Here is a 9329-nt window from a genome sequence, read left to right as displayed (position 1 = left end):
AGTCCTGGGGTTCTCACCGGAAGACCACACCTCCACCAAAGACCCCAGCAGCCAGAGGGGCAGCTTGACCCCACATCTCTCCACCTCACACGCCCTCTCCACTGTGCAGATCTATATAGCTTGTTTTTTGAGTGCTTCTATTACCCAGATGGTCACCCACAAAGGGGAGCCTTAGGATTCTCTGTTTCTACCCCACATCTCCTGACCCATCATCCGTACCTACCTTCCATTCCACCGCACAAAGAGCAGGAAACGGTGCAAAAGGCAGCTCTTCCTCTTTTTTTCTTTTTTCTTTTTGAGACAGAGTCTCACTCTGTTGCCTGGGTAGAGTGCGATGGGGGTCATAGCTCACAGCAACCTCAAACTCCTGGGTTCAAGCAATCCTCCAGCCTCAGCCTCCTGAGTAGCTGGGGCTATAGGTGTGCACCACCATGCCCAGCTTGTTTTTCTGTTTTTAGTAGAGATGGAGTCTCACTCTTGCTCAGGCAGGTTTCGAACTCCTGCGCTCAAGCAATCCTCCTGCCTCAGGCTTCCAAAGTGCTAGGATTATAAGTGTGAGCCATGGCAACCAGCATTAGTAGCTCTTTCTTTTAAAGAGAGGCAAGCAGAGTAGGAGAGGCTCAGCCAGCCGAGACAGAACCTCTGAGGGGAGAGAAAGGAGGGAACAATTTAATCAGTTTTCTTCCTGTCAGAAGGCTGCACCCCAAGTGGTTTTAGAACTAATGAAACACCACTTTCTCAAAGGTCTCACCCCTGCACCTGCCGTGGCACCCTGCATGTGTCCGGTCCTACCCTCTCTACCTCACTTCTCATTCCTCTGGCTGGTCTCCCCCCTCTGACTGGGGCTGCACACAACAGGGGGTTCCCCTCGTTCCCACTGATCTGGGCCCCCACTTTAGCCCCCGAGTCTCAGATCCACACCTCACCTTCCATTGCACCTCCCCTCAACACACACACAGTGCCTGGCACAGGGTAGGTGTTTGGTAAATGTCTAGTGAATGATGAGGAACATCCCTGGTTAAGGCCTCAGCCCTGGTGTCAACATAGCCTGAATGGTATGGCCATGGTTGCTTAGTTTTCTTCTTGGTTTTCCACCACAGAATTAAGATTCTTGACCCCTCTGCTCAAAATTACACCAATTGTGCTGTTGGCTTTGCTGCGAACAAAGATACCTTCTTGAAGTGCAAAATTCTGCTGGTCCTGTCTCCTGGCCTTCTTTGAGGCCATACTTCTTAAAAACACCTGCCCCTCCAGGTAGGAGTTGTAGTCAGAACCTGAGATGCAGGAAAACAGCAGCACTGTAAGAAGCATTTGAGAAACACAGGGAGGGAGTGTGAAGGGTTAAATCATAGCCCCTCGAACAAGAGAACGTTTTCCATACCCCTTTCTCAGGTCCCCTCTCCTTTTTAGAATAAAACCAGACAGCTGGACAGAGTGACCTCAAGAGCGGTGACCCCTGTCCAGGGTAATCCTGATTCTTGTGGATGGGATGGGATGTCTCAGTGTAGTTGCTGAGGGGCCTGAGTGCCCTGTGCCCATGTGAGGTGTCTGCTGTGCTTTCATGCACATCTGCCTCCCTGGGAGAGCAAGGGGGTGCTTTTTCCCTTGGGAGGGGCGGGTGTAGCAGAGACCCCAGTCCTTCCTTCTCCCGCCTCCTCTTTTACTCTCCCAGTGACAAAAGGGCCCCCCCAATCAGAATCAAACTCCGTGTTTGGGTGGTCCCTCTGTCAGTGGGACGTCAGCTCTGTCGCCCCCACCCCAACCCCCTCCCCACCTCCACCCCCACCCGGAGCCCTGGGTTCACCTGAACACTACATGTGTTTTTGCTCTGTAGGGCAGGATGCGCTTCCAGTCCCGGGTCTCCTTCCCTGCAGGTCTAAATGAACATAAGTAACCTTGGCATTTGTTTGTTTGTTTGTTTATTTTTGGCTGGCTTTCACTTTGGTAGTGCTGTTGAGAGAGATTCTTCCAGTGAGTTCAGGGTTAGGTTTATTTGCAAACTGATTTATTAAACGCATTTTAACTTATTAACTTGCAAGTCACTTAGTTTAAACTCCTTCCCCACCAACTCTGTGCCTTTTTAAAAACCGCACTGAAAGAATGCTGGACAACCACTGAAGTGGCCTTGTGTCAGGGTCAAGAGCGAGGTGAAGGGAGTGTCACAGAGGGCGCGGGGTGGCTGTGCGGCCCAGTGAGGTAGGTGCCGGGCTTTCGGCTGTTCACGCGGGAAGGTGTCGTTACCTCAAGGATGTCGGACCACAAGTATTTCTGGAAGAGTGGTAAGAGCCCACGGTAAGAGAGAAGGACTAGCTTTGTGTGCTATCCGAGGATAAAACTGAAGGGAACTGAGAAAGAGGGAGGCAGGAATGTGGGAGGGCCCCGAGGCCCCTGGCGGTGCAGGAGAAAGGGGGAGGTCCTGCGAGCGCTGCAGGGGCAGGAGCCCGGCGCTGGCGCTGGCCGGTCCGGCTTTGCGCGGGCCGGGTCAGCGCGGCCCCCACCCTAGCTGGGTGGGCACAGCCACCGTCCACCCCCAGTCTGGTCATGCAGGGGGATCCTCCCACCCAGGGCTGCTCAGCTTGAGCGCGCATCAGGGTCCCTGGGTTTGTTAAGACAGTGTGCCGCACCGCATCCCTAGACTTCTGATCAGCCTTAGAGGGGCCCATCCAGCTGGCGTGGGGCCTGAGAACATGCATTGGGAGCCCAGGTGGAAACTCAGGATGCAGACCCCAGACCCCGCTGGGGTAGTGCCTGTGTGGCCAGTGGACTTGGCCTGGGCCCCATCTCAGCACCCCGTGTGGACCCTCATGGCCTCCTCGCCTCTCTCCCAAGGTTCAGGAGGAGTGAGAGGAAAGAGCCTCCTTCTCCACCTGCGCTTGGGCTGGGCCTGAGACAGACAGAGGACGTCAAGTTCCCCCCACCCCAGCAGCACGCAGAGAGCCTTCATTCATCACTTGTTACACTTTGGAGATTGTTTCCATTTATGCAAAATAAAAGGTTTGCCGTTGCCCATGACAGCTTTATATGGCCTGCATTAAATACTGATGATTGAAACCACATATAAGTGTTGGGTACTTTTATCGTAGTAAAATACACCTAAAATGAACCCTTTAAAACACTTCCGTGCATACAATTCCATGGTATTTAGTACATTTGCAATGTTGTACAAACAATAGCTCTATCTAATACGAGAACATTTTTAACAATCCAAAGTAAAACTTCATAACTTATTTAAGCAGTTTTTCCCCATTCCCCTTTTCTCCATCCCTAGCAACCATAAATCTGCTTTCTCTCTCTATGGATTTATCTGGTCTGGACGTACTATATAAAGAGGATTGTATGACGTGTTTTTTTGTGTCTGTCTGATTTCATGTAGTTTAATGCTTCCGAGGTTCATCCACACTGGGGTGTGTACAGGAGTTCACCTCTCTGTACGACTGAATAATAATAAATCCTTTGGACAGAGTCATTGATTGTTCTTTGTGAGCCTGTGCCTGGCCCTGCCGGCCTAATCATCTGCCTTCCTATCTTCTGACTTTTCTTCTCTTCAAGGGCAGGAACTTCCCTGCTCTATTCACAGCACCTAAAAGAATACCTACGATGTAGCAGGGGCTCCTAAATGTTAGTAGCCTGACCAATTGGCTTTTTTCCTTTCTTTCCCACCTTCGTTGTTTGGCTTGCATTCAATGTGTGTTAAGCAAAAAGTAACCACTGTCCAGTGTCAGGGGCAGGTGTGGGCTGGCTCCATTCAGGTTCTTCTCCCAATGAGCTAACAGTGCAGGGTGACAGGAGGTGAGGGCATTTTCATTTTCAAAGCCCCAGCTTCTCTCCCTTAGGCTCATAGGTCTTCAGAGCCCCAACCAGAGGGCTAGGAGTAAGAGAGCTATCCACGCAGGGAAAGCTGGTCCCAGATCCCGCTAAACTGAAAGCATTCAGGGCCGCCTGCAGCTCATGCTACCATGAGTTGAGTCTTCCCGGCTGTCCTTCCCTCCCTCCTGCCAGCCTCCCAGGCCTTTAGTGCCTGTCAGTACCCTGGAATTTCTTTTCAGGTCTTGAGCTGATGGAAATCTATTTTCATTCTTGCTGTTTCTCTAAAATGTCTTGTCTGTGCCCAAGGCCAGGGACACCCCTTTGCTGCCTACTGACTGACAAGGTCCATCTCCAAGGAAGAGAGTATAGAACAGCCTCTGTCTGAAGTGTGATTTGTGCATGCCCCCAAAACATTGACCTCATTCAAGGGCCTTTTGTGGGTAATGTTCTGGAATTATGTGGTGACCGGGATCAAGCCCCTCTCCCTCAGGACCCATGTGAACTGAGCCGCGTATCCCTCATGAGCCCAGTCTGTTCAGCTTTTCCATTACCACAACTGGAGGATCAGCTTACCGGCCACCTGACTATTTGATTCTGATCCCTGAATTATTAGACACGTTTTCTCGAGAGGTAACAGACTGCTATAGTCTCTCAGCTTCAGCAAATTATTTTCAGACTTTTCTTAAGGGACATGACATCAGTGTGTGTAGCATAGAAGTGTTTGAAATCCACTTTATGAAATAATGTGATATCTATTTCAGCAAAAAAGACCGAACAGAAGAAATACCTCTCTTAAAAAAGCAATATACAGGGCAGCACCTGTGGCTCAGTGAGTAGGGTGCTGGACCGAGGGTGGCGGGTTCAAACCTGGCCATGGACAAACTGCAACAAAAAAATAGCCGGGCGTTGTGGCGGGCGCCTGTAGTCCCAGCTACTCAGGATCCTGAGGCAAGAGAATCACCTAAGCCCAAGAGCTGGAGGTTGCTGTGAGCTGTGAGCTGCCATAGCACTCTACCAAGAGCAGCAAAGTGAGACTCTGTCTCTAAAAAAACAAAACAAAAGGCAAAATGCATTTTCATTTTGCCACTTAGCTATGAATGAAAAAGGTTCTCAGAAATATTTTCCCCAAAGGGTACAATATGCCTTTCATCAGAGACAGCTCTTTGATTTGTCAATAAAAAGTGATCATAGTGGCCTATTAATTTACAGAGACTAATTTAAGCCTGGGGATACAGTCCAGCATTTTGCAGACAGTTACCAACAGCTGCAAAAAGCCCCATGAATCCTGGGCCTGAATAGAGTCATCAAAAAAAAAGGAATCTGCAAGGATTAAGGAGCAGCAATGAAAAAAACACAGCCAGGCTAATTCTGGCTATTAAAAATGCATCATGTGGGTGATGGGCCTTCCTGGATTTAACTTCAACCCAGGAAATCACTGTGAGTATCTATTACATGCCAGAGACGTATTTGGACCAAGAAAAGCAAAGCAACCATAATAAACTCAGTCACAGAAAAAGCACCTCCCTTTTAGAAGAATAGCTGAAGGAACAATTAACCTTCACCAGGGATTGGGAAAGCTCTTAGGAAGAAATGTCATATGTAACATTTGGATATAAGGCAGGGGAAGAAGAAGACAGGAATCCGAGACAATTAGTTGCTTTCTATCTTAGCTATCTGAGCAGGTGAGGCTGAAACTAACCAAGATCCCAAAGTCCTGCTTGGGAAGGAGCCAGAAGTGGTAGAGTCGAACCTCTTTAAGTTGACCACCCAAGGGTCTGTAGCAAACTGCTCAACCTGCCGAGATGGTCAACATAAGGAACAAGGTCTACTGTACTGATATGTACGTGGAATATGTGTGCGGTCTATGAAAATTAGGTCAACTTAAGGAGATGGTAATGTAGGGAGGTGGTCAGCTACAGAGGTTCTTCTATATTTGGACACCTGACATTTGAGGTACCTGCAGAATTTTCACCTGGCTGTTGGAGAATACGGCAACAGTGACAATATATTTTATTTTTTCAGTTCTGTTTATTATTTTTTAAGATTACAAACTCATACTCCATAATATGTCCTTGCAAAGGCAGATTGATAATCTTTTACAGCCTTTGAAGTTCCCCTTAAATTATTCTTAGCTATTTGGATTTGTATGACCTTGGAGATCTCCCTTGTCTTCTCATCCCACGCCAAGGGAACCCGGATAATTCGTGGTCACAGCTGCAGCTCCGTAGTGGTAAGTGATCTCTTGGAAAACAGCCATGAAGTTGCTGAAATTATCCTTTTAAAATTTTTATTTCATTTTGTGATATAAAATACTTTAACTTTGTTCTTGCAGCTACATCTCAATTCCTGGCATTTTCTAACCATGCTGTACTATCAAGGAGCTTCATGCATTTTTAGACAAAATTAGTCTATTTTCCAGAGCCTTTCTTTTCCCAGGAACTTCAACTTTTTAAATATCAGTTACAATAGCAGAAAAATTAAAAATAAACTAACTACTCCATCTTCTTTAAATACGTTCTTGTATTTAAAAAATACAAATAAAAAAATACAAATCAATCTTTTGATTTTCTGGTAAGGTAATTTTTTTCTTAGTTTACCATTATTTATTGCTAGACAATTGATTTTTCTTCACATACCTAAGTTTGCTGCTGTTTAAGAAATACCCAACTTCCACAACATAAACAAGGACACAGCATCAGTCCCAATGTTCTAAGAAACAAATTTCAAAAATATACAATTTTGCAAGTAGCAAAAATTCATCCAATAGTAAATAAAATGATCAATCAATTAAGGGGAAAATGAGGAAATATTTGCAAAATATCTGATTGAAATGATAAATAGCTAAATTACAATCTTTTCTATAGGAAGGGCTCTTGTACATCCATAAGAGACAACCAAGCACCCTTCTAGAAGAACAAGTAAAGAATAGAGTCAATTCACAAAAGTAATTCAAAAAGCTACGAAACTTTAAAAGGAAATCCCAACTCTAATAGTCAAAGAAATAAAAACTAGGCCACACCGTGTTCTGCCTGAGCTGCAGTGGACGTTTCCAGGGCAGCCGACCCAGATCTTCTGAGTCCTGCACCACCTCCTGTGGAAGCTTGAGCTAGCTGTGCAGCTATCTCCCTTTGTCTCGTAACCATGTCCACCAATGAGAATGCTAATTCACCAGCTGCCCGACTTAACAGGTTCAAGAACAAGGGAAAAGACAGTACAGAAATGAGGCAACGCCGAATAGAAGTTAATGTGGAGTTGAGGAAAGCTAAGAAAGATGACCAGATGCTGAAAAGGAGAAATGTAAGCTCTTTTCCTGATGATGCTACTTCTCCACTGCAGGAAAACCGAAACAACCAGGGTACTGTAAATTGGTCTGTGGATGACATTGTCAAAGGTATAAACAGCACCAATATGGAAAACCAGCTCCAAGCTACTCAGGCTGCCAGGAAACTACTTTCTAGAGAAAAACAGCCTCCCATCGACAATATAATCTGAGCTGGTTTGATTCCAAAATTTGTGTCCTTCTTGGGTAGAACTGATTGTAGTCCCATTCAATTTGAGTCTGCGTGGGTACTAACTAACATTGCTTCTGGGACATCAGTACAGACTAAGGCTGTGGTAGATGGAGGTGCTAGTCCAGCATTCATTTCTCTGTTGGCGTCTCCCTATGCTCATATGGGTGAACAAGCTGTGTGGGCTCTAGGAAACATTGCAGGTGATGGTTCAGTTTTCTGAGACTTGGTTATTAAGTATGGTGCAGTTGACCCACTGTTGGCTCTTCTAGCTATTCCTGATATGTCATCTTTATCATGTGGTTACTTACGAAATCTTACCTGGACACTTTCAAACCTTTGTCACAACAAGAATCCTGCACCCCATTAGATGCTGTGGAACAGATTCTTCCTACTTTAGTGCGTCTCCTGCATCATGATGATCCAGAGGTATTAGCAGATACTTGCTGGGCCATTTCTTACCTTACTGATGGTCCAAATGAATGGATTGAAATGGTTGTGAAAACAGGAGTTGTGCCCCAACTTGTGAAGCTTTTGGGAGCTACTGAATTGCCAATTGTGACTCCTGCACTAAGAGCCATAGGGAATATTGTCACTAGGACAGATGAACAGACTCAGGTTGTAATTGATGCAGGAGCACTTACTGTCTTTCCCAGCCTGCTGACCAACCCCAAAAATAACATCCAAAAGAAGCTACATGGACAATGTCAAACATCACAGCTGGCTGTCAGGAGCAGACGCAGCAAGTTGTGAATCATGGGCTAGTCCCATTACCTGTTGGTGTTCTCTCTAAGGCAGACTTTAAGGCACAGAAGGAAGCTGTATGGGCTGTGACCAACTATACAAGTGGTGGAACAGTTGAACAGATTGTATACCTTGTTCATTGTGGCATAATAGAACCATTGATGAACCTCTTAACAGCAAAAGATACCAAAATTATTCTGGTTATTCTGGATGCCATTTCAAATATCTTTCAGGCTGCTGAAAAACTAGGTGAAACTGAGAAACTTAGTATAATGACTGAAGAATGTGGAGGTTTGGACAAAATTGAAGCTCTACAAAACCATGAAAATGAGTCTGTGTACAAGGCTTCATTAAACTTGATTGAGAAGTATTTCTCTGTAGAGGAAGAGGAGGATCAAAATGTAGTACCAGAAACTACCTCTGAAGGCTGTATGTTCCAAGTTCAGGATGGGGCTCCTGGGACTTTTAACTTTTAGATTGTACAGCTGAGGCACAAAGTTGTCATGTACTACGTTTGGTATAAGTTTGTCTTACTATTTCTCTACTACGAACTCTTTTTAAACGTGGTTTGTTATTGTAGCACTTTTTACAACAAAACTATACTTGAACAGTTCCAAACTGTACATACATACTGTCTGGAGCCTATCCTCTGAAAGGGTTTCTTATTTCTATGTGGAATTTCATATCTTGCAGTGTCCTGTAAATAAAGATTAAAGTCTACCCTTAAAAAAAAAAATTGGTTCATAAAAACAAACCACAAATACCTACCGTTGACTGGGGTATGAGCAAGTGGGCAGACATTTGAAAACACTGTGTGTGGCAGGAAAAATAGGAATAAACTTTCCACAGAGCAATTTGACAGTATCTATTAAAAATTTAAACATGCATGATTTTTAACCCAACTATTCCATTTCTAGCAAAATCTACTAAGAAAATAATCACCCACATCTGTAGAAAAATGTGCAGAATTTTACTCATTGGTCTGTTCTATACAAGGGGGGGAAGGAATGAGATTTCCCATTTAATAACAAAACTGTGTTGTCTTTTTTTTGAGCAGGGTCTCACTATGTTGTCCAGGCTAGAGTGCCATGGCCTCAGCCTAGCTCACAGTAACCTCAGACTCCTGGGCTAAAACGATCCTCCTGCCTCAGCCTTCCGAGTAACTGGGACTACAGGCACCCACCACAATGCCAGTCTAGTTTTTCTATTTTTTAGAAGAGATGGGGTTACACTATTTCTTAGGCTGTTTCAAACTCCTGAGCTCAAGTG

The 9329-nt window shown here is 45.3% G+C and overlaps 1 pseudogene across 1 annotated transcript; it reads left to right on the top strand.

Annotated features, from left to right (window-relative positions):
- Positions 1–6842: 6842 nt before the first annotated feature.
- Positions 6843–8795, top strand: LOC128584083 (importin subunit alpha-1-like; annotated as a pseudogene). Its single transcript, XR_008379629.1, has one exon. The product of XR_008379629.1 is annotated as an importin subunit alpha-1-like (transcript).
- The last annotated feature ends 534 nt before the right edge of the window (positions 8796–9329 follow it).

The sequence above is a fragment of the Nycticebus coucang genome, chromosome 4 (genome assembly GCF_027406575.1).
Source record: "Nycticebus coucang isolate mNycCou1 chromosome 4, mNycCou1.pri, whole genome shotgun sequence".
In the NCBI taxonomy this organism is placed as follows: Eukaryota; Metazoa; Chordata; class Mammalia; order Primates; family Lorisidae; genus Nycticebus; species Nycticebus coucang.
This window is presented reverse-complemented; position numbering and strand designations above follow the sequence as displayed.